Source organism: Pelophylax lessonae, assembly GCF_965119305.1.
Source record: "Pelophylax lessonae genome assembly, chromosome: 7".
Classification (NCBI taxonomy): Eukaryota; Metazoa; Chordata; class Amphibia; order Anura; family Ranidae; genus Pelophylax; species Pelophylax lessonae.
Genome location: NC_138774.1, coordinates 89,458,118 through 89,484,075, shown reverse-complemented (window position 1 = coordinate 89,484,075; position 25,958 = coordinate 89,458,118).

Sequence of the window (25,958 nt, the reverse complement as noted above, 5' to 3'; positions counted from 1 at the left end):
TTGTACACCTAAAAGGATGGATGAGGAAGAGGAGGAGGAGGAGTATAGAACAGGCAGCACCCTCAAAGCTTCAGAAGTATGAGATGAACCCCAAAAACTTGGAAAGGTGGATCTCACACGTACCGACACAGACTATTCCGCAATTTAATTGAGCCCCAAAGGTTTTTATTGAATAACGGAATAGGAAATATGATCAAAAAAAGTGTATGTTTTTCACACGTACAGAAGCACACTAGGCCCCAATTACTATTGTTTGTACACCTAAAAGGATGGATGAGGAGGAGGAGGAGGAGGAGTATAGAACAGGCAGCACCCTCAAAGCTTCAGAAGTATGAGATGAACCCCAAAAACTTGGAAAGGTGGATCTCACACGTACCGACACAGACTATTCCGCAATTTAATTGAGCCCCAAAGGTTTTTATTGAATAGCGGAAAAGGAAATATGATCAAAAAAAAGTGTATGTTTTTCACACGTACAGAAGCACACTAGGCCCCAATTACTATTGTTTGTACAAAAAAAAAGGATGGATGAGGAAGAGGAGGAGGAGGAGGAGTATAGAACAGGCAGCACCCTCAAAGCTTCAGAAGTATGAGATGAACCCCAAAAACTTGGAAAGGTGGATCTCACACGTACCGACACAGACTATTCCGCAATTTAATTGAGCCCCAAAGGTTTTTATTGAATAGCGGAATAGGAAATATGATAAAAAAAAAGTGTATGTTTTTCACACGTACAGAAGCACACTAGGCCCCAATTACTATTGTTTGTACACCTAAAAGGATGGATGAGGAGGAGGAGGAGTATAGAACAGGCAGCACCCTCAAAGCTTCAGAAGTATGAGATGAACCCCAAAAACTTGGAAAGGTGGATCTCACACGTACCGACACAGACTATTCCGCAATTTAATTGAGCCCCAAAGGTTTTTATTGAATAGCGGAATAGGAAATATGATCAAAAAAAAGTGTATGTTTTTCACACGTACAGAAGCACACTAGGCCCCAATTACTATTGTTTGTACACCTAAAAGGATGGATGAGGAAGAGGAGGAGGAGGAGTATAGAACAGGCAGCACCCTCAAAGCTTCAGAAGTATGAGATGAAACCCAAAAACTTGGAAAGGTGGATCTCACACGTACCGACACAGACTATTCCGCAATTTAATTGAGCCCCAAAGGTTTTTATTGAATAACGGAATAGGAAATATGATCAAAAAAAGTGTATGTTTTTCACACGTACAGAAGCACACTAGGCCCCAATTACTATTGTTTGTACACCTAAAAGGATGGATGAGGAGGAGGAGGAAGAGTATAGAACAGGCAGCACCCTCAAAGCTTCAGAAGTATGAGATTGTGTTCACTGTACCCCACAAAGATTGTGTTCACTGTACCCCACAAAGATTGTGTTCACTGTACCCCACAAAGGTTTTGTTCACTGCACCCCACAAAGATTGTGTTCACTGTACCCCACAAAGGTTTTGTTCACTGCACCCCACAAAGATTGTGTTCACTGTACCCCACAAAGATTGTGTTCACTGCACCCCAAAAGGATTGTCTTCTCTGCACCCCACAAAGATTGTGTTCACTGTACCCCACAAAGGTTTTGTTCACTGTACCCCACAAAGATTGTGTTCACTGCACTCCAAAAGGATTGTCTTCACTGCACCCCAAAAAGATTGTGTTCACTGTACCCCACGAAGGTTTTGTTCACTGCACCCCACAAAGATTGTGTTCACTGTACCCCACAAAGGTTTTGTTCACTGCACCCCACAAAGATTGTGTTCACTGTACCCCCCAAAGATTTTGTTCACTGCACCCCACAAGGATTGTTTGTCTTCACTGCACCCCACAAGGATTGTCTTCACTGCACCCCACAAGGATTGTCTTCACTGCACCCCACAAAGATTGTGTTCACTGCACCCCACAAAGGTTTTGTTCACTGCACCCCACAAAGATTGTGTTCACTGTACCCCACAAAGATTGTGTTCACTGCACCCCAAAAGGATTGTCTTCTCTGCACCCCACAAAGATTGTGTTCACTGTACCCCACAAAGGTTTTGTTCACTGCACCCCACAAAGATTGTGTTCACTGTACCCCACAAAGGTTTTGTTCACTGCACCCCACAAAGATTGTGTTCACTGTACCCCACAAAGATTGTGTTCACTGTACCCCACAAAGGTTTTGTTCACTGCACCCCGCAAAGATTGTGTTCACTGTACCCCACAAAGGTTGTGTTCACTGCACCCCACAAAGATTGTGTTCACTGCACCCCACAAAGATTGTGTTCACTGTACCCCACAAAGGTTTTGTTCACTGCACCCCACAAAGGTTTTGTTCACTGCACCCCACAAAGATTGTGTTCACTTTACCCCACAAAGATTGTGTTCACTGCACTCCAAAAGGATTGTCTTCACTGCACCCCACAAAGATTGTGTTCACTGTACCCCACAAAGGTTTTGTTCACTGCACCCCACAAAGATTGTGTTCACTGTACCCCCCAAAGATTTTGTTCACTGCACCCCACAAGGATTGTCTTCACTGCACCCCACAAGGATTGTCTTCACTGCACCCCACAAAGATTGTGTTCACTGTACCCCACAAAGATTGTGTTCACTGCACTCCAAAAGGATTGTCTTCACTGCACCCCACAAAGATTGTGTTCACTGCACCCCACAAAGATTGTGTTCACTGTACCCCCCAAAGATTTTGTTCACTGCACCCCACAAGGATTGTCTTCACTGCACCCCACAAGGATTGTCTTCACTGCACCCCACAAAGATTGTGTTCACTGTACCCCACAAAGATTTTGTTCACTGCACCCCACAAAGATTGTGTTCACTGTACCCCACAAAGATTTTGTTCACTGCACTCCAAAAGGATTGTCTTCACTGCACCCCACAAAGATTTTGTTCACTGCACCCCACAAAGATTGTGTTCACTGTACCCCACAAAGGTTGTGTTCACTGCACCCCACAAAGGTTTTGTTCACTGCACCCCACAAAGATTGTGTTCACTGCACCCCACAAAGATTGTGTTCACTGTACCCCACAAAGGTTGTGTTCACTGCACCCCGCAAAGGTTTTGTTCACTGCACCCCACAAAGATTGTGTTCACTGCACCCCAAAAAGATTGTGTTCACTGTACCCCACAAAGATTGTGTTCACTGCACTCCAAAAGGATTGTCTTCACTGCACCCCACAAAGATTGTGTTCACTGTACCCCACAAAGGTTTTGTTCACTGCACCCCACAAAGATTGTGTTCACTGTACCCCACAAAGGTTTTGTTCACTGCACCCCACAAAGATTGTGTTCACTGTACCCCCCAAAGATTTTGTTCACTGCACCCCACAAGGATTGTCTTCACTACACCCCACAAGGATTGTCTTCACTGCACCCCACAAAGATTGTGTTCACTGTACCCCACAAAGATTTTGTTCACTGCACCCCACAAAGATTGTGTTCACTGTACCCCACAAAGATTTTGTTCACTGCACTCCAAAAGGATTGTCTTCACTGCACCCCACAAAGATTGTGTTCACTGTACCCCACAAAGGTTTTGTTCACTGCACCCCACAAAGATTGTGTTCACTGTACCCCACAAAGGTTTTGTTCACTGCACCCCACAAAGATTGTGTTCACTGTACCCCACAACGATTGTGTTCACTGTACCCCACAAAGGTTTTGTTCAGTGCACCCCACAAAGATTGTGTTCACTGTACCCCACAAAGGTTGTGTTCACTGCACCCCACAAAGGTTTTGTTCACTGCACCCCACAAAGATTGTGTTCACTGCACCCCACAAAGATTGTGTTCACTGTACCCCACAAAGGTTTTGTTCACTGCACCCCACAAAGATTGTGTTCACTGTACCCCACAAAGACTGTGTTCACTGCACTCCAAAAGGATTGTCTTCACTGCACCCCACAAAGATTGTGTTCACTGTACCCCACAAAGGTTTTGTTCACTGCACCCCACAAAGATTGTGTTCACTGTACCCCACAAGGATTGTCTTCACTGCACCCCACAAGGATTGTCTTCACTGCACCCCACAAGGATTGTCTTCACTGCACCCCACAAAGATTGTGTTCACTGCACCCCACAAAGGTTTTGTTCACTGCACCCCACAAAGATTGTGTTCACTGTACCCCCCCAAAGATTTTGTTCACTGCACCCCACAAGGATTGTCTTCTCTGCACCCCACAAAGATTGTGTTCACTGTACCCCCCAAAGATTTTGTTCACTGCACCCCACAAGGATTGTCTTCACTGCACCCCACAAGGATTGTCTTCACTGCACCCCACAAAGATTGTGTTCACTGTACCCCCACAAAGGTTTTGTTCACTGCACCCCACAAAGATTTTGTTCACTGCACTCCAAAAGGATTGTGTTCACTGCACCCCAAAAAGATTGTGTTCACTGCAGCCCACACACAGAAAAATGGATGTGGATCACTGACACCTGCCTATCTCCTATCCCACACCACACAGCAATATCGATTGTAGTTTGTAGAACACACTTTCCCTAAAATTCAGCAGACTCTGTCCCTAACAGGATTGAGAAGAGATCGTAGATCAGGAGAACTAAGTGCAGACCCCACCCCACACAGCAATATCGATTGTAGTTTGTAGAACACACTGACCCTATAATTCAGCAGACTCTATCCCTAAAATGCCTACAACTCGCCCTGCCTAAACACTCCGACCTGTCCCTCAATTCTATCCGGACACAAATGTTTTTTTCCTGCCTATCTTTCCCTAATCAGCAGCCAGCACGTTGATGTGTGCTCTGTCCCTGATCTAAGCAGCATAATGACGCCGCTGCGGCTGCCTCGAACTTATAAAGACTTGGTCACATGCTTCAGACGGCCAATCACAGCTACTGAGACATTTGCAGGCATGGCTGGGATGGCTTAAGGCACACCAGTTAAACGATTGTTGATTGGCTGTTGAAAGCCCGCCATGAAAAGAGCGCCAAAGCATGCAAAACCCGGAAATAAAACGACCGAACACGGATTTTTACCCGAATATACAGTAAAGTGTCCGTGTTCGGGTAACAAAAATCGAATTATTCGGTACGAACACGAATAATACAGTCCGTGTTCGCTCAACACTATTAAACACCTGCAATATTCTTATTAGCCGTAATTAACAAAACTGAACTGCATTTACCTAGCAACAGTGTATAAAGATAGTCCTAACTTGCTATAACATTCCCTGTTTTGTCACACTGGCCAGCAATTGATGAAAAAAAAGGCCTGCAAAGTTGGGGCCCTTGAAGAAAGCACAACAGTCCCCAGCAGACACTAATATGCAAAGAGATTGATGGGACTTTTTAGGTGCTTACAGTAGACAGCAATTCACCAGATATGAAAAAATAACATAGGCTTGTTATCTTCATTTTCCTATCGGTACCATGAGTGTGTATTCCAAATGTGTTTCGCCCGCTAGGGCTTCTTCAAGGGAAGTGACCACCAGTTATCCAGAGGCCTTGTGTTTATCAACATTCAATCAAAAAGATAATAATATTAATACCTCCGGTTGATGTGGAGTACTGAATCTACAGGGTAACCTACAGAGTGCGGCACTAGTCTCCTATCAAACCCAGGATGCTCTCTTCTGGGTTACTGGACATGTGCCCTTATTCACTTCACCTCAGACATGCATAGGAGTTGTTTTGATTTCTCTCCTTCAATCCTGTTGAGATAGTCCCTTCTTTCCCACCATAAAAGTGGTGGGAGTGCTCTCAAGTACAGTCTAATCATTCTAGGCATTACAATAACACTTCTCACCTTGCCTGGAAGAAGTTTCCTGGTCTCTGAGGCAAGGTCCTACGCAATAAGCAGTCTCTTTGCTTCTCTCAGGTCTCAACTGATTGTGATCAGCTATGGCAGAGTTCAATTCAGCCATTGGCCCAGTCTTTACTCCCCCTCCCAACTCCTCTCTTTTTTTCTCTTGCCTTAGCCAGCCACAGCCCTCCGGGATCGATCCAGACCAAACTAACATGGCTGCCCCCTGCACCAGAGACACTCCACAGAGGAGCCTTGCAAAATAGTCTCCTTAAAGATGGTTGCAGTTAAAGAGGTTGTAAACTACAAAAAATGAAAAAAAAAAAAAAAAGCTGTAAGACAAAGGCATAATGAGCTAGTATGCATCGCATACTAGCTCATTATAAAATACTTACCTTAGAACAAAGCCCCTGCAGTGCCGCCCGCTCAGCAGTGACACAGCCGGCATGTTCAGCCATCCTACTTCCTGGTTTGCGTCCTGCGTTCCTGGTTGGCTTGAGGTGCAATGACGTCACTCTCGCGCATGCGTGCGGGATCTGTTGTTTATGGCACAGGGCTCTGAATGCTTCAGAGCGCATGCGCCGGTGACGTCATCAGCTGCATGAAAAGTAAATATCTTCTAAACGATGCAAGTTTAGGAGATATTTACAGTACTTATAGATAAGCCTTATTATAGGGTTACCTATAGGTACAATTTACAGAGTGGGGTTTACAACCTCTTTAAGCCTGTCCACACTGCAGAGCATCTAAAAAATCAGTTATCAGCTACAGTCCAGGTTACACACGATTGATGAATATTTTGCTGACTGATAAAAATTTTGCTGACTGATGAATATTTTGCTGACTGATGAATATTTTGTTGTATTTATGTATAGACACCTATGAGTTGTTTTGGGTGATGCATTTATTGGATTGCTATAGATGTCATTTAATTTGAATTTTTCTGAAATATTTAGTACTGTTCATAATAAAAGCCTAATACAGAAGCTGAGGATTCATGGTTAGGAAAAAAGTTTGTGCATGGAGTACATGGTTATTGAACTGGTTATAAGACAAAAAAAGGGTGGTTAACAGAGTGCATTCTATATGGGTTAAGGTTAGCAGTAGTTTACTACAGAGATTGGTGCGGGACACAGATTTTTTCTTTTTGCTGGACCAAAGCTGCTGGAGCTGTGAGTAGTTGAACTTGCAGCGGTAATAAACCCAACTCCAATAATGTAACATATTGCAGCTTACAAATTCAAAATATGTGGTGGCTGCATTCGTTTTCTTTTTTAATTTTTTCCCATTGTTTTCACCTGGTGATCTGGCCAGTAACACACCTCCTGTATTCGAGTGCCTGCACTCTGGATAAAGGATCACAGGAGCACCTTTAGACAGCAGCATTTTTCAGTCTAGGGGAGGGGAGTGTTAGATGTATTAAAGTGTTTTTTAACCCAACACTTTATATTCCTATCCCAGGGCCTGCTGTACCATGTACTTGTATAAGAAAATATCCTGTTCTGTTGTATTGCTTTCTTGTGAAACCCCTGGTGTTCCTGCCAGTCCCTCTGCTTTCCTAGTAAAAACTGACCACACCAAGGTGGAAAGCACAGCATGGTCAGCTCTTTAGCTATGCTGGAAACTCAGTGTACTCTCCTCCAATGATCAGACTTGTCCTGACACGCCCCCTCTGCACAGCCATTAACTGGAAAGCTTAGTGTGATACTGCTTCTCCTCCCCCAGCTCTAATGCAGCTGAGAACAGAGGGAATATGATCACTTATAAAAAAAGGAAAATGGGTATTTATAATGTTTTTTTTTTTATCTATACGAAAATGTTTTGCCTTTCATTTCTATTTTAAACTGAATGTGTTTACAAGGTGACTGTTTACAATCACTTTACCAGATAACAGATACACTAACAAATTAAAGCCAAACTCTAACCAATACTTTACATGCAGTTACACCAAACAGTTTTTTTTTCCCTTTGGGAAAAAGGTTGTACATAAATGAATAAAAGCTGATCATTGAAAGCTCCACCATCAGTGGTAAATGGTTTGTCTCAACCTTCTAACTGCTACATATGCAGGAAAACAGCTTTCTTACTTACTGGCCGGATCACTAGGTAAAAATCAAAGAAAGAAAGTCTAAAAAAGAAAACCAATGCAGCCACCACATTTAAGAATTGGCAAGCTGCAATATAATAAATGTTTGCTTTTGAGTTTAATATTGCTTTGTTTATGTGCCTATGACTGTATAATCTCCAGGAAGATTATGTCCTGCTGGCGTTTGCTCTGCACTGTTTTCGATTAGTTTATTTTTACATTTTAATCTTCTATTTTTCATCTTTTTGACAGACACAGAAGACCTCCCTTTTTGGGCTATCATTCTTATTGGACTTTCCTCAGCATGTGGGATGGTTTTTACTTGTTGGACATGCTGTGGGGTAAGTACAGTAGATGTGACATTTGTGAATGGAGGAGGAGGTGCCGTAAGTAATGGCAGTGTGGTACAAAGCTCTAACCTTGCTAACAGGCTTCCTACTGCAGAATACCAATGCCCAGGAGAGTGGCAGGATTTAGCACTAGGGGTGAAACTTAAACAGAATCTGAGCCTGAAAGTTAGCCCAAAATCAGCTAAAAATTGGCTAAAAAATGAAAGTAAATAATCACACCAATAAAAACAAGTAATAGTAATTAAAGTATGTGTAGTAGGGATAGACTGATTATTGGCAAGGTCGATATATCGGGGGCTGATATGCACTTTCCCCGATATATCGGTATCGGCCCTGGAACTGGCCGATATTGCCGATATTTTTGTGACATCATTCTGCCTTCTTAGGCCACCTCCCTCGACTTGGACAGCCTTGTCTGGAGTTGGGACTAGTCTCGCGGGAGTGTATCACAGCCACCCACCCACAGCAGCCCAGTGCCAGCCAGCCACCCACATCCAAAGGCCCTGTACCAGCCAGCCACAGGCAATGTACCAGGGAGCCAGCCAGCTACCCACAGGCCTTGTACCAGCCAGCCAGCCAGCCACCCACAGGCCCTGTACCTGCCAGCCACAGGCCCTGTACCAGCCAGCCAGCCACCCACAGGCCCTGTACCTGCCAGCCACAGGCCCTGTACCAGCCAGCCACCCACAGCCCCTGTGCCAGCCACCCACCTACCACAGGGTGCCAGCCAGCCACCCACCACAGGGTGCCAGACAGCCAGCCACCCACCCACCACAGGGTGCAAGCCAGCAAGTCACCCACAGACAGGGTGCCAGACAGCCAGCCACCCACCACAGGGTGCCAGACATCAAGCCACCCACAGACAGGGTGCCAGACAGCCAGCCACCCACAGGCCCTGTACCAGCCAGCCACTGGCATGGAACCAGCCAGCCACCCAAAGGCCCTGTGCCAGCCACCCATAGCCCCTGTGCCAGCCACCCACCTACCACAGGGTGCCAGCCAAACAGCCACCTACCACAGGGTGCCAGACAGCCAGCCACCCACCACAGGGTGCCAGACAGACAGCCAACCACAGACAGGGTGCCAGACAGACAGCCACCTGCAGACCCTGTATCAGCCAGCCACATGCACTGTACCAGACAGCTGCCCACAGGCCCTGTACCAGCCAGCCACCCACCCATAGCCCCTGTGCCAGCCACCCACCTACCACAGGGTGCAAGCCAGCCACCCACCACAGGATGCCAGACAGCCAGCCACCCACCACAGGTTGCCAGACAGCCAGCCATCCACCACAGGGTGCCAGCCAGCCACCCACCACAGGGTGCCAGCCAGCCAGCCAGCCAACCACAGACAGGGTGCCAGACAGCCAGCCACCTGCAGGCCCTGTACCAGCCAGCCACAGGCCCTGTACCAGCCAGCCACCCACAGCCCCTGTACCAGCCAGCCACCCACAGCCCCTGTGCCAGCCACCCACCTACCACAGGGTGCCAGCCAAACAGCCACCCACCACAGGGTGCCAGACAGCCAGCCACCCACCACAGGGTGCCAGACAGACAGTCAACCACAGACAGGGTGCCAGACAGACAGCCACCTGCAGACCCTGTATCAGCCAGCCACATGCACTGTACCAGACAGCTGCCCACAGGCCCTGTACCAGCCAGCCACCCACCCATAGCCCCTGTGCCAGCCACCCACCTACCACAGGGTGCCAGCCAGCCACCCACCACAGGATGCCAGACAGCCAGCCACCCACCACAGGTTGCCAGACAGCCAGCCATCCACCACAGGGTGCCAGCCAGCCACCCACCACAGGCTGCCAGCCAGCCAGCCAGCCATCCGCCACAGGGTGCCAGGAAGCCAGCCATTAAGTATTAAACAAAAATTAACATGTTCAGTACCAGATTTGTGTCAAAAATTGTCTTTATTTTTCAAAACTTCAAATGTACAAAATATCGGCCCATATCGGCCGATCCCTAATCCCTAATGTGTAGTACGTAACCACTTAAGGACTGGAAGGTTTTACCCCCTTAATGACCAGGCCTTTTTTTGCAATTTGACACTGTGTGATTTTAACTGGTAATTCAGCAGTCATGCGACGCTGTACTCAAACAAAATTCATGTACTTTTTTTCCCCACAAATAGAGCTTTCTTTTGGTGATATTTTATCACCTCTGAGGTTTTCATTTTTTGTGCTATAAACAAAAAATATCCAATGAACTCAATTTTTTGTCATACATTTAGGCCAAAATGTATTTAGCTACATGTCTTTGATAAAAAAAAAACCTGCGGGACAATACTTGTGCTAGCCACGGCACCAGCTTGAACTGCACTTATGGGACTCACCACATCACCAAGTGTTACTGCAGTGCTGGTTTGACTACGGCAAGGATGTTCTAGGATGCTGGTGCTTTCCAGTACACCACAAGTTTGAGCAGCACTAGTAACAACACGCTGCTGCATACAAGAACCCTGTGATTGTTGCACTTCAGCAACAGAATAACAGGGTCGGGTACGCCTGACCTTAGCAGGGACCACTATTCCATCATCAGAGCTATCTGTCAGGGTGCCGCTGCTCTCTACAGGTTTGAATACTGAGCCTGATTCTGGCAGTGAAGCTTCCCCAATGATCTCATCTGTCACCTCAGCATCGTGTAGGCCTCTTTACTAGTGTACTTAATTTGTTTGGACATTTTGGCCAATAACTTTATAGGTACCTAGTGTGACTCACAGGTTAAAATGTACCTGGTTGTCAAGGACTGTTTGAACCGCTACAAAAAAATGTAACTGCTAGTGCTAGCAGAGATCAGGCCTGACTCTTCTAATGCTGCAGTTTAGTGTGCTGTGTATTGGAAGTGACAATAATCTGCTGATCCTGCACTTCTTGGGGGAGGGGCGTAGGGGCTAAACTCAGGTGCTGGCAGGTGTCGGGGCTGATCCTGATAACGCTGCGTTTTGGGAACCCTATACTATACTATTGGGAATACTAGTATAGTTCTGATCTGAGCAAAGATATTGATTTGTTTCAATACTATACAAGTATTGTAGGTGTTTAGTGTGTGTGTCACTGGCAATCAAAGGGTTAAAATGTATTACTAAACATGCAGCGGGCAATCTGACGCTGTCCTGGTTTGATGCTAACTAACAATAATGCTAACTGATGTCACCTGTGACACTAATACAGTGACCAGAAAAAAGATATAAAAGTGGCACTGTGACAGGGCAATAAAGGGGTTATCTGGGGGTGATCAGGGGTTTAAATAAAACCTATCTGGGACTGTCGCTAATTACCACTAACTGCTTCTCCCACTAACTGGTGTCACAAGTGACACTAATACAGTGATCAGTAAATTATCTGTACACTGTATATAGTGACACTGTGACAGGGAGTAAAAGGGATAACTGGGGGTGATCAGGGGGTGACACATGTGCCTATGTGTACTGGTGTCAATGTAGTGCTTGTGTACTCACTGTCTGATGTTCTCTCTTCTCACGCTGGAACCAAAAAGGGCTCCAGAAGAGAAGAGAAGATTGCATCATTTCCTGTGCCTGTGTTTACATTACACAGGCACAGTTCGTTCTGCAATTGGTCAGAACCAATCACCAGGTCCAGGCCAAAAATCATTGGCCTGGACCTGATGTCTGATCAGTTCTGAACCGAATCAGCATATCGTGGGGATGGCGGATGCACGTGCTCCCTAGCCCCACGCACAATCGATGTACAGTTACATCGGTTCACGCAACCGAGCCACCTTGCCACAGTAAAATGGCGGCGGGTGGTCAGCAACTGGTTAAAGTGAATGGAAAGTCATGTTTTTTTTTTCTTTAAAAATAACAAACTTGTAATATGTATTGGTTTTACACAGAGCAGCCCCGATCCTCATTTTCTCAGGTCCCCGGCTGGAGCTCCTGGCCCCTACCTCCTGTCGAGTGCCCCCACAGCAAGAAGCTTGCTATGGGGGCACCCGAGCCAAGCTTCAGCTCTATGTATCCATTCAGACATGGAGCTACGGTTTGGCCCTGACCCCTCTCTCTCCTCATTGGCTAACTGAGTTTAATTGACAGAAGCAGGAGCCAATGACACCGCTACTGTGTCTCATCCAATGTGGAGTGAGAGTCCCGGATGACCGAGACATTAGTGGTCATCAATGGATCAAGAGGGGGCTCAGGTAAGCATTAGGGGGGCTGAGGGAGGCTGCTGCACACAGAAGGCTTTTCCAAGTACTTTAGGTATGTTAAAGTGGTTTTAAAGGCAGAATATTTTTTTTTAACTTAATACATTCTATGCATTATTTAAAACACAAGCAGCGCTCTGTCACTAAACCTGGGGTATTACACACATACACACGACCCCAACAGAAATAATTTCCTTATACAAAGTCCATCGTTTAAGTGATAAAATCAGTCTTTAAGTGTGTAACCTCTGTGAGCGGATCCCAATATATTTTCCTTGATACGTAAGTGATCAGGGAAGTGGTGGTAACTAAGATCTTTTATGCAACAGATTAATGTACCTTGCCAACAAGTACGTAAATATGTCTTCATTTGTTGTGCTATGTGTCACAGCACTCTTTATAAATTTCAGAAATTTTTTAGTGCATTTTGCAGATTCTGTGCTTTGTTTGGTATTTTGTTTCTTTAACTGGGTTTGTTTTAATAAAATGAATAAAATAGCTTTGCTAAAATGGTGCATTATAAAGATGGGTCTCTAGTAGGGTTGAGCGAACACCTAGATGTCCGTGTTCGACGGGTTCGGCCGAACTTTAAAAAAAAGTCCGGGTCCGTGTCCCGGACTTTTACCGAACTTTTCCCGGACACCGAACCCCATTGAAGTCAATGGGGACCCGAACTTTAAGGCACTAAAATGGCTCTAAAACACCAAAGGAAAGGGCTAGAGTGCTGCAAATGGCAGCAAAACGTAATTAAGAGCATGGCAAGTGCTCTGCAAACAAATGTGGATAGGGAAATAACTTAAAACAACAAAAAAAAAACAGAAAAATAAAACAATGTTCTTCTTCATCTCTGAAGGACGAGGCCCATATGGAGTAGGAGGGAGGTTGAGGTGGTGGTGGATGTGGCGGTGACATAGGCGTGCGCACAGGGTGTGCTGGGTGTGCCTGGGCACACCCTAATCACCTAGGGCACATAGCATTGCCAGTGAGGAGATGGGAAAGATCTCCCTGGGACCTGCTCTGCTCTATTTCTCCTTGCCTACAGGTACATGGCCCCGATACATTACTCTCCCTGCTGGCAAACACATGCATGTGTATTTCAACTTTGGGGTGCACACCTTAATGCAATAGGCTGCGCACACCTATGGGCGGTGTAGGTGGAAGCGGCGGTGGAGGAGGACCAGGGCCGGATTAACAGCATCATGGGCTTGGTGCTGAGGATTTTGAAGGGCCTTAAGGGCCGTGCCTTGCCATGCACCCAGAGGAGGAAGGGTGCAGCCATGCATGCCTAATTCAACATGGGATGCTGTCTCTGAAGCCCATAAACACATCCATGCATCGCCAACTGTCCCTCCTTGTCCGGCCTTCACGCTGTGTGGGGAGGTTCTGAGGGTGCTGCCTGGGGAAGCGAGCATAGAAGCCAGACTTCTGTGTTTACAAGTGACAGAAGAGCGGTAACAGTGAATATGGCCAACCCGGGGCCTATATAAAAGGTAGGGGCCTGGAGCTGCAGCTCCAATAGCCCCTACATTAATCTGGCCCTGAGGAGGAGGACGAGGTAGCCAACACTGCTTCTTTTCAAAAATTTTAAATGAGGGTACACCCCAAAAGAGTGAGAAAGAGCAAAAATGGAACAATGGGTGGGTAAGGTCGGTATCCATTGCTATTCTGCATAAGGTACGGAAAAGTCCCGTGGGATCCATGCCTGGTTCATTTTAATGAACGTGAGCTTGTCCACATTGTCTCTGGACAGGCGGCTGCGCTTGTCTGTTATAACGCCCCCAGCCGTGCTAAATACCCGTTCAGATAATACACTGGCTGCAGGGCACGCCAGCACCTCCAAGGCGTAAAGGGCAAGCTCAGGCCATGTGCCCAATTTGGAGACCCAGAAGTTGAAGGGGGCAGACCCGTCATTCACTACATGTAGGCGTGTGCACACATACTGCTCCACCATGTTGGTAAAATGCTGCCTCCTGCTAAGACGTTCCATCTGAGCTGCTGGTGCTGCTGTTTGTTGTGGCGTGCTGACAAAGCTTTTCCACATTTCGGCCATGCTAACCCTGCCTTCTGAGGTGCTGGCGGTGCCCTGGTTGCGTTGGCGACCTCCTCCTCCTCCTCCTCTGCCTTGTGCTTCCACTGTGGCCCCGCTGTCAGATGGGAATGCCAGCAGCATGGCGTCTACCAGCGTGCGCTTGTACTCGCGCATCTTGCGATCGCGCTCCAGTGAGTGAATTAAGGACGGTACGTTGTCCTTGTAACGGGGATCCAGCAGCGTGGCCACCCAGTAATCAGCACAAGTTAGAATGTGGGCAACACGGCGGTCGTTGTGGAGACACTGCAGCATGTAATCGCTCATGTGTGCCAGGCTGCCCAGAGGCGACGAAAGGCTGTCCTCTGTGGGAGGTGTATCGTCCGTGTCCTCTGTATCCCCCCAGCCACGCACCAGTGATGGCCATGAGCTGGCCTGGGTGCCACCCTGCTGTGAACATGGTTCCATCTCCTCCTCCAGCTCCTCCTCCTCCTCATCCTCCTCATCCTCCAGAACTGTGCCCCTGCTGGACAATTGCGTCCCTGGCGTTTGCGTGTGCAGGAACCCACCCTCGGAGCCCCTTGCGAATGACTGCCCTGAAAGCCTTGGAAATGTTACCTCTTCATCCTCCTCCTCCTCCTCATCCTGTGCCACATCCTCTTCCATCATCGCCCGAATTGTTTTTTCAAGGAGGCATAGAAGTGGGATAGTTAAGCTGAGAACGGCGTCATTGCCACTGGCCATGTTGGTGGAGTACTCAAAACAGCGCAACAAGGCACACAGGTCTCGCATGGAGGCCCAGTTATTGATGGTGAAGTGGTGCTGTTCCGCAGAGCGACTCACGCGTGCGTGCTGCAGCTGAAACTCCACTATGGCCTGCTGCTGCTCGCACAGTCTTTCCAGCATGTGCAAGGTGGAGTTCCACCTTGTGGGCACGTCACATATGAGGCGGTGAGCGGGAAGGCCGAAGTTACGCTGCAGCGCTGCCAGGCGAGCAGCAGCAGGGTGAGAACGCCGAAAGTGCGCACAAACGGCCCGCACTTTCTGCAGCAGCTCTGACATATCGGGGTAGTTTTTAAGGAACCTCTGCACCACCAAATTCAGCACATGCGCCAGGCAAGGGATGTGCGTCAAACCGGCTAGGCCCAGAGCTGCTATGAGATTTCGCCCGTTATCACACACCACCAGGCCGGGCTTGAGGCTCGCTGGCAGCAACCACTCATTTGTCTGCTGTTCCATGCTCCTCCACAACTCCTGCGCGGTGTGTGGTTTGTCCCCCAAACAGGCAAGTTGTAAAACTGCCTGCTGTCGTTTACCCCTGGCCGTGCTGAAGTTGGTGGTGAAGGTGTTACGCTGTCCGGATGAGGAGGCGGTAGAGGATGAGGAAGCGGAGTAGGAGGAGTTACGAACAGGAGGCAAACTGAAGCGCCCTGCAATCCTCGGTGGTGGAAGGACATGCGCCAAATTGCTATCCGCCTCAGGCCCATCCGCCACTGCATTTACCCAGTGTGCCGTTAGGGAGATATAACGCCCCTGACCGTGCTTACTGGTCCACGTATCCGTAGTTAGGTGGACCTTGGCACAGATGGCGTTGCGCAGTGCACACCTGATATTTTCCCCCACTTGGTTGTGCAGGGAAGGGATGGCTTGCCTGGAAAAGTAGTGGCGGCTGGGCACGACGTACTGTGGGACAGCCACCGACATAAGGTTTTTAAAACTGTGCGTCTCCACCAGACGGAATGACAGCATTTCAAAGGCCAATAATTTTGAAATGCTGGCATTCAGGGCCAGGGATCGCGGGTGGGTAGGGGGGTACTTCCTCTTCCTCTCAAGTGTTTGGGAGATGGAAAGCTGAACGCTTCCACGGGACATTGTGGAGATGGTTGTTGGTGACCCAGGTGGTGGTGTTGCTGACAGATCGTCTGTTTGCGGGGTGGCAGGTGCCGGTATCACTACAGATGTGGCTGGAGCGGCCGAGACTGCAGCAGAAGAGGAAGCAGGATGAGCCAGAGACGTTTCTTGGTTTTGAAGGTGTGTACTCCACTGCAGCTCGTGCTTTGCACTTAGATGCCTGATCATGCAGGTTGTGCTCAGGTTGAGAAGGTTCATGCCTCGCTTCAAGCTCTGATTGCACAGGGTGCAAACCACTCGTGTCCTGTCATCAGCACATTTTCTAAAGAACTTCCACGCTAGAGAACTCCTTTGAGCTGACTTTGGTGCGCTCGTTCCCTTGCTGCGTTGGGCAGTAGCGGGCGTAGTGTCTAGGGCACGGCCGCTCCGCTTCTGCACCCTGCTCCCTCTTCTGCTGTGCTGGTGGCTCTGTGCGACCACCGCCTCTTCCTCCAAACTACTCAGGTCACCTGCATGACGTTCATTCCATGTGGGGTCGAGGACCTCATCGTCCTCCACATCATCTTCCACCCAGTCTTCACCCCTGCCCTCCTTGTCGGTCTCCACAATGCTGAACGCCGCAGCAGTTGGCACCTGCGTTTCGTCATCATCGGAGACGTGCTGCGATGATCCTTGCATGTACTCATCTTGAGAAATAAGTGGTTGGGCATCGCTGCACTCAATCTCTTCCACTTCTGGGGCAGGGCTAGGTGGATGGCCCTGGGAAACCCTGCTGACAGAGTCCTCAAAAAGAATAAGAGACTGCTGTATGGCTTGGGGCTCAGACTGCTGGCCTGATTTGCAAGGGGGTGAGGTGAAAGACGGTTGGACATTGGCTGCAGGTGCCAACTCTGACCTTTCTGCAGTAGACTGGGTGGGAGACAATGTGAAGGAACTGGAGGCACTGTCAGCAGCAAACCAATCTACTATCGCCTCAACTTGTTCTGGCCTCATCACTTCTAGGGGCGTTTGATGCCCTACCAAATACTGATGCAGGTTCTGTCGCCTACTCACACTTGAGGAAGGTGTTTCACTTGTGCGTGTAGCTGGCACAGATCGACCATGTCCTCTCCTTGCAACAGGAGCTCTACCAGCAGCACCACGACCCAGGCCACGGCCCTTATTTGACGGTCTCCTCATATTTCTGTAATTTAAGATCTTGCCCTAGAAAGGTTTTTATTGAATAGCGGAATAGAAAATATGATCCAAAAAAAGTGTATGTATATCACACGTACACAACCACACTAGGCCCCAATTACTATTGTTTGTACCCCTAAAAGGCTAGATGAGGAGTAGGGGGAGTATGGAACAGGCAGCACCCTCAAACCTTCAGAAGTATGAGATGAACCCCAACAACTTGGAAAGGTGGATCTCTCTCACACGTACCAACACAGACTATCCCCCAATTTAACTGATCCCCAAAGGTTTTTGATTAAATAGCGGAATAGAAAATATGATCCAAAAAAAGTGTATGTATATCACACGTACACAACCACACTAGGCCCCAATTACTATTGTTTGTACCCCTAAAAGGCTAGATGAGGAGTAGGGGGAGTATGGAACAGGCAGCACCCTCAAACCTTCAGAAGTATGAGATGAACCCCAACAACTTGGAAAGGTGGATCTCTCTCACACGTACCGACACAGACTATCCCGCAATTCAATTGATCCTCAAAGGTTTTTATTGAATAGCGGAATAGGAAATATGATCAAAAAAAGTGTATGTATCTCGCACGTACACAACCACACTAGGCCCCAATTACTATTGTTTGTACCCCTAAAAGGCTAGATGAGGAGTAGGGGGAGTATGGAACAGGCAGCACCCTCAAACCTTCAGAAGTATGAGATGAACCCCAACAACTTGGAAAGGTGGATCTCTCTCACACGTACCGACACAGACTATCCCGCAATTCAATTGATCCTCAAAGGTTTTTATTGAATAGCGGAATAGGAAATATGATCAAAAAAAGTGTATGTATCTCGCACGTACACAACCACACTAGGCCCCAATTACTATTGTTTGTACCCCTAAAAGGCTAGATGAGGAGTAGGGGGGGTATGGAACAGGCAGCACCCTCAAACCTTCAGAAGTATGAGATGAACCCCAACAACTTGGAAAGGTGGATCTCTCTCACACGTACCAACACAGACTATCCCCCAATTTAACTGATCCCCAAAGGTTTTTGATTAAATAGCGGAATAGAAAATATGATCCAAAAAAAGTGTATGTATATCACACGTACACAACCACACTAGGCCCCAATTACTATTGTTTGTACCCCTAAAAGGCTAGATGAGGAGTAGGGGGAGTATGGAACAGGCAGCACCCTCAAACCTTCAGAAGTATGAGATGAACCCCAACAACTTGGAAAGGTGGATCTCTCTCACACGTACCAACACAGACTATCCCCCAATTTAACTGATCCCCAAAGGTTTTTGATTAAATAGCGGAATAGAAAATATGATCCCAAAAAAGTGTATGTATATCACACGTACACAACCACACTAGGCCCCAATTACTATTGTTTGTACCCCTAAAAGGCTAGGAGTAGGGGGAGTATGGAACAGGCAGCACCCTCAAACCTTCAGAAGTATGAGATGAACCCCAACAACTTGGAAAGGTGGATCTCTCTCACACGTACCAACACAGACTATCCCCCAATTTAACTGATCCCCAAAGGTTTTTGATTAAATAGCGGAATAGAAAATATGATCCCAAAAAAGTGTATGTATATCACACGTACACAACCACACTAGGCCCCAATTACTATTGTTTGTACCCCTAAAAGGCTAGGAGTAGGGGGAGTATGGAACAGGCAGCACCCCCAAACCTTCAGAAGTATGAGATGAACCCCAACAACTTGGAAAGGTGGATCTCTCTCACACGTACCAACACAGACTATCCCCCAATTTAACTGATCCCCAAAGGTTTTTGATTAAATAGCGGAATAGAAAATATGATCCCAAAAAAGTGTATGTATATCACACGTACACAACCACACTAGGCCCCAATTACTATTGTTTGTACCCCTAAAAGGCTAGGAGTAGGGGGAGTATGGAACAGGCAGCACCCTCAAACCTTCAGAAGTATGAGATGAACCCCAACAACTTGGAAAGGTGGATCTCTCTCACACGTACCAACACAGACTATCCCCCAATTTAACTGATCCCCAAAGGTTTTTGATTAAATAGCGGAATAGAAAATATGATCCCAAAAAAGTGTATGTATATCACACGTACACAACCACACTAGGCCCCAATTACTATTGTTTGTACCCCTAAAAGGCTAGGAGTAGGGGGAGTATGGAACAGGCAGCACCCTCAAACCTTCAGAAGTATGAGATGAACCCCAACAACTTGGAAAGGTGGATCTCTCTCACACGTACCAACACAGACTATCCCCCAATTTAACTGATCCCCAAAGGTTTTTGATTAAATAGCGGAATAGAAAATATGATCCCAAAAAAGTGTATGTATATCACACGTACACAACCACACTAGGCCCCAATTACTATTGTTTGTACCCCTAAAAGGCTAGGAGTAGGGGGAGTATGGAACAGGCAGCACCCTCAAACCTTCAGAAGTATGAGATGAACCCCAACAACTTGGAAAGGTGGATCTCTCTCACACGTACCAACACAGACTATCCCCCAATTTAACTGATCCCCAAAGGTTTTTGATTAAATAGCGGAATAGAAAATATGATCCCAAAAAAGTGTATGTATATCACACGTACACAACCACACTAGGCCCCAATTACTATTGTTTGTACCCCTAAAAGGCTAGGAGTAGGGGGAGTATGGAACAGGCAGCACCCTCAAACCTTCAGAAGTATGAGATGAACCCCAACAACTTGGAAAGGTGGATCTCTCTCACACGTACCAACACAGACTATCCCCCAATTTAACTGATCCCCAAAGGTTTTTGATTAAATAGCGGAATAGAAAATATGATCCCAAAAAAGTGTATGTATATCACACGTACACAACCACACTAGGCCCCAATTACTATTGTTTGTACCCCTAAAAGGCTAGGAGTAGGGGGAGTATGGAACAGGCAGCACCCTCAAACCTTCAGAAGTATGAGATGAACCCCAACAACTTGGAAAGGTGGATCTCTCTCACACGTACCAACACAGACTATCCCCCAATTTAACTGATCCCCAAAGGTTTTTGATTAAATAGCGGAATAGAAAATATGATCCCAAAAAAGTGTATGTATATCACACGTACACAACCACACTAGGCCCCAATTACTATTGTTTGTACCCCTAAAAGGCTAGGAGTAGGGGGAGTATGGAACAGGCAGCACCCTCAAACCTTCAGAAGTATGAGATGAACCCCAACAACTTGGAAAGGTGGATCTCTCTCACACGTACCAACACAGACTATCCCCCAATTTAACTGATCCCCAAAGGTTTTTGATTAAATAGCGGAATAGAAAATATGATCCCAAAAAAGTGTATGTATATCACACGTACACAACCACACTAGGCCCCAATTACTATTGTTTGTACCCCTAAAAGGCTAGGAGTAGGGGGAGTATGGAACAGGCAGCACCCTCAAACCTTCAGAAGTATGAGATGAACCCCAACAACTTGGAAAGGTGGATCTCTCTCACACGTACCAACACAGACTATCCCCCAATTTAACTGATCCCCAAAGGTTTTTGATTAAATAGCGGAATAGAAAATATGATCCCAAAAAAGTGTATGTATATCACACGTACACAACCACACTAGGCCCCAATTACTATTGTTTGTACCCCTAAAAGGCTAGGAGTAGGGGGAGTATGGAACAGGCAGCACCCTCAAACCTTCAGAAGTATGAGATGAACCCCAACAACTTGGAAAGGTGGATCTCTCTCACACGTACCAACACAGACTATCCCCCAATTTAACTGATCCCCAAAGGTTTTTGATTAAATAGCGGAATAGAAAATATGATCCCAAAAAAGTGTATGTATATCACACGTACACAACCACACTAGGCCCCAATTACTATTGTTTGTACCCCTAAAAGGCTAGGAGTAGGGGGAGTATGGAACAGGCAGCACCCTCAAACCTTCAGAAGTATGAGATGAACCCCAACAACTTGGAAAGGTGGATCTCTCTCACACGTACCAACACAGACTATCCCCCAATTTAACTGATCCCCAAAGGTTTTTGATTAAATAGCGGAATAGAAAATATGATCCCAAAAAAGTGTATGTATATCACACGTACACAACCACACTAGGCCCCAATTACTATTGTTTGTACCCCTAAAAGGCTAGGAGTAGGGGGAGTATGGAACAGGCAGCACCCTCAAACCTTCAGAAGTATGAGATGAACCCCAACAACTTGGAAAGGTGGATCTCTCTCACACGTACCAACACAGACTATCCCCCAATTTAACTGATCCCCAAAGGTTTTTGATTAAATAGCGGAATAGAAAATATGATCCCAAAAAAGTGTATGTATATCACACGTACACAACCACACTAGGCCCCAATTACTATTGTTTGTACCCCTAAAAGGCTAGGAGTAGGGGGAGTATGGAACAGGCAGCACCCTCAAACCTTCAGAAGTATGAGATGAACCCCAACAACTTGGAAAGGTGGATCTCTCTCACACGTACCAACACAGACTATCCCCCAATTTAACTGATCCCCAAAGGTTTTTGATTAAATAGCGGAATAGAAAATATGATCCCAAAAAAGTGTATGTATATCACACGTACACAACCACACTAGGCCCCAATTACTATTGTTTGTACCCCTAAAAGGCTAGGAGTAGGGGGAGTATGGAACAGGCAGCACCCTCAAACCTTCAGAAGTATGAGATGAACCCCAACAACTTGGAAAGGTGGATCTCTCTCACACGTACCAACACAGACTATCCCCCAATTTAACTGATCCCCAAAGGTTTTTGATTAAATAGCGGAATAGAAAATATGATCCCAAAAAAGTGTATGTATATCACACGTACACAACCACACTAGGCCCCAATTACTATTGTTTGTACCCCTAAAAGGCTAGGAGTAGGGGGAGTATGGAACAGGCAGCACCCTCAAACCTTCAGAAGTATGAGATGAACCCCAACAACTTGGAAAGGTGGATCTCTCTCACACGTACCAACACAGACTATCCCCCAATTTAACTGATCCCCAAAGGTTTTTGATTAAATAGCGGAATAGAAAATATGATCCCAAAAAAGTGTATGTATATCACACGTACACAACCACACTAGGCCCCAATTACTATTGTTTGTACCCCTAAAAGGCTAGGAGTAGGGGGAGTATGGAACAGGCAGCACCCTCAAACCTTCAGAAGTATGAGATGAACCCCAACAACTTGGAAAGGTGGATCTCTCTCACACGTACCAACACAGACTATCCCCCAATTTAACTGATCCCCAAAGGTTTTTGATTAAATAGCGGAATAGAAAATATGATCCCAAAAAAGTGTATGTATATCACACGTACACAACCACACTAGGCCCCAATTACTATTGTTTGTACCCCTAAAAGGCTAGGAGTAGGGGGAGTATGGAACAGGCAGCACCCTCAAACCTTCAGAAGTATGAGATGAACCCCAACAACTTGGAAAGGTGGATCTCTCTCACACGTACCAACACAGACTATCCCCCAATTTAACTGATCCCCAAAGGTTTTTGATTAAATAGCGGAATAGAAAATATGATCCCAAAAAAGTGTATGTATATCACACGTACACAACCACACTAGGCCCCAATTACTATTGTTTGTACCCCTAAAAGGCTAGGAGTAGGGGGAGTATGGAACAGGCAGCACCCTCAAACCTTCAGAAGTATGAGATGAACCCCAACAACTTGGAAAGGTGGATCTCTCTCACACGTACCAACACAGACTATCCCCCAATTTAACTGATCCCCAAAGGTTTTTGATTAAATAGCGGAATAGAAAATATGATCCCAAAAAAGTGTATGTATATCACACGTACACAACCACACTAGGCCCCAATTACTATTGTTTGTACCCCTAAAAGGCTAGGAGTAGGGGGAGTATGGAACAGGCAGCACCCTCAAACCTTCAGAAGTATGAGATGAACCCCAACAACTTGGAAAGGTGGATCTCTCTCACACGTACCAACACAGACTATCCCCCAATTTAACTGATCCCCAAAGGTTTTTGATTAAATAGCGGAATAGAAAATATGATCCCAAAAAAGTGTATGTATATCACACGTACACAACCACACTAGGCCCCAATTACTATTGTTTGTACCCCTAAAAGGCTAGGAGTAGGGGGAGTATGGAACAGGCAGCACCCTCAAACCTTCAGAAGTATGAGATGAACCCCAACAACTTGGAAAGGTGGATCTCTCTCACACGTACCAACACAGACTATCCCCCAATTTAACTGATCCCCAAAGGTTTTTGATTAAATAGCGGAATAGAAAATATGATCCCAAAAAAGTGTATGTATATCACACGTACACAACCACACTAGGCCCCAATTACTATTGTTTGTACCCCTAAAAGGCTAGGAGTAGGGGGAGTATGGAACAGGCAGCACCCTCAAACCTTCAGAAGTATGAGATGAACCCCAACAACTTGGAAAGGTGGATCTCTCTCACACGTACCAACACAGACTATCCCCCAATTTAACTGATCCCCAAAGGTTTTTGATTAAATAGCGGAATAGAAAATATGATCCCAAAAAAGTGTATGTATATCACACGTACACAACCACACTAGGCCCCAATTACTATTGTTTGTACCCCTAAAAGGCTAGGAGTAGGGGGAGTATGGAACAGGCAGCACCCTCAAACCTTCAGAAGTATGAGATGAACCCCAACAACTTGGAAAGGTGGATCTCTCTCACACGTACCAACACAGACTATCCCCCAATTTAACTGATCCCCAAAGGTTTTTGATTAAATAGCGGAATAGAAAATATGATCCCAAAAAAGTGTATGTATATCACACGTACACAACCACACTAGGCCCCAATTACTATTGTTTGTACCCCTAAAAGGCTAGGAGTAGGGGGAGTATGGAACAGGCAGCACCCTCAAACCTTCAGAAGTATGAGATGAACCCCAACAACTTGGAAAGGTGGATCTCTCTCACACGTACCAACACAGACTATCCCCCAATTTAACTGATCCCCAAAGGTTTTTGATTAAATAGCGGAATAGAAAATATGATCCCAAAAAAGTGTATGTATATCACACGTACACAACCACACTAGGCCCCAATTACTATTGTTTGTACCCCTAAAAGGCTAGGAGTAGGGGGAGTATGGAACAGGCAGCACCCTCAAACCTTCAGAAGTATGAGATGAACCCCAACAACTTGGAAAGGTGGATCTCTCTCACACGTACCAACACAGACTATCCCCCAATTTAACTGATCCCCAAAGGTTTTTGATTAAATAGCGGAATAGAAAATATGATCCCAAAAAAGTGTATGTATATCACACGTACACAACCACACTAGGCCCCAATTACTATTGTTTGTACCCCTAAAAGGCTAGGAGTAGGGGGAGTATGGAACAGGCAGCACCCTCAAACCTTCAGAAGTATGAGATGAACCCCAACAACTTGGAAAGGTGGATCTCTCTCACACGTACCAACACAGACTATCCCCCAATTTAACTGATCCCCAAAGGTTTTTGATTAAATAGCGGAATAGAAAATATGATCCCAAAAAAGTGTATGTATATCACACGTACACAACCACACTAGGCCCCAATTACTATTGTTTGTACCCCTAAAAGGCTAGGAGTAGGGGGAGTATGGAACAGGCAGCACCCTCAAACCTTCAGAAGTATGAGATGAACCCCAACAACTTGGAAAGGTGGATCTCTCTCACACGTACCAACACAGACTATCCCCCAATTTAACTGATCCCCAAAGGTTTTTGATTAAATAGCGGAATAGAAAATATGATCCCAAAAAAGTGTATGTATATCACACGTACACAACCACACTAGGCCCCAATTACTATTGTTTGTACCCCTAAAAGGCTAGGAGTAGGGGGAGTATGGAACAGGCAGCACCCTCAAACCTTCAGAAGTATGAGATGAACCCCAACAACTTGGAAAGGTGGATCTCTCTCACACGTACCAACACAGACTATCCCCCAATTTAACTGATCCCCAAAGGTTTTTGATTAAATAGCGGAATAGAAAATATGATCCCAAAAAAGTGTATGTATATCACACGTACACAACCACACTAGGCCCCAATTACTATTGTTTGTACCCCTAAAAGGCTAGGAGTAGGGGGAGTATGGAACAGGCAGCACCCTCAAACCTTCAGAAGTATGAGATGAACCCCAACAACTTGGAAAGGTGGATCTCTCTCACACGTACCAACACAGACTATCCCCCAATTTAACTGATCCCCAAAGGTTTTTGATTAAATAGCGGAATAGAAAATATGATACCAAAAAAGTGTATGTATATCACACGTACACAACCACACTAGGCCCCAATTACTATTGTTTGTACCCCTAAAAGGCTAGGAGTAGGGGGAGTATGGAACAGGCAGCACCCTCAAACCTTCAGAAGTATGAGATGAACCCCAACAACTTGGAAAGGTGGATCTCTCTCACACGTACCAACACAGACTATCCCCCAATTTAACTGATCCCCAAAGGTTTTTGATTAAATAGCGGAATAGAAAAT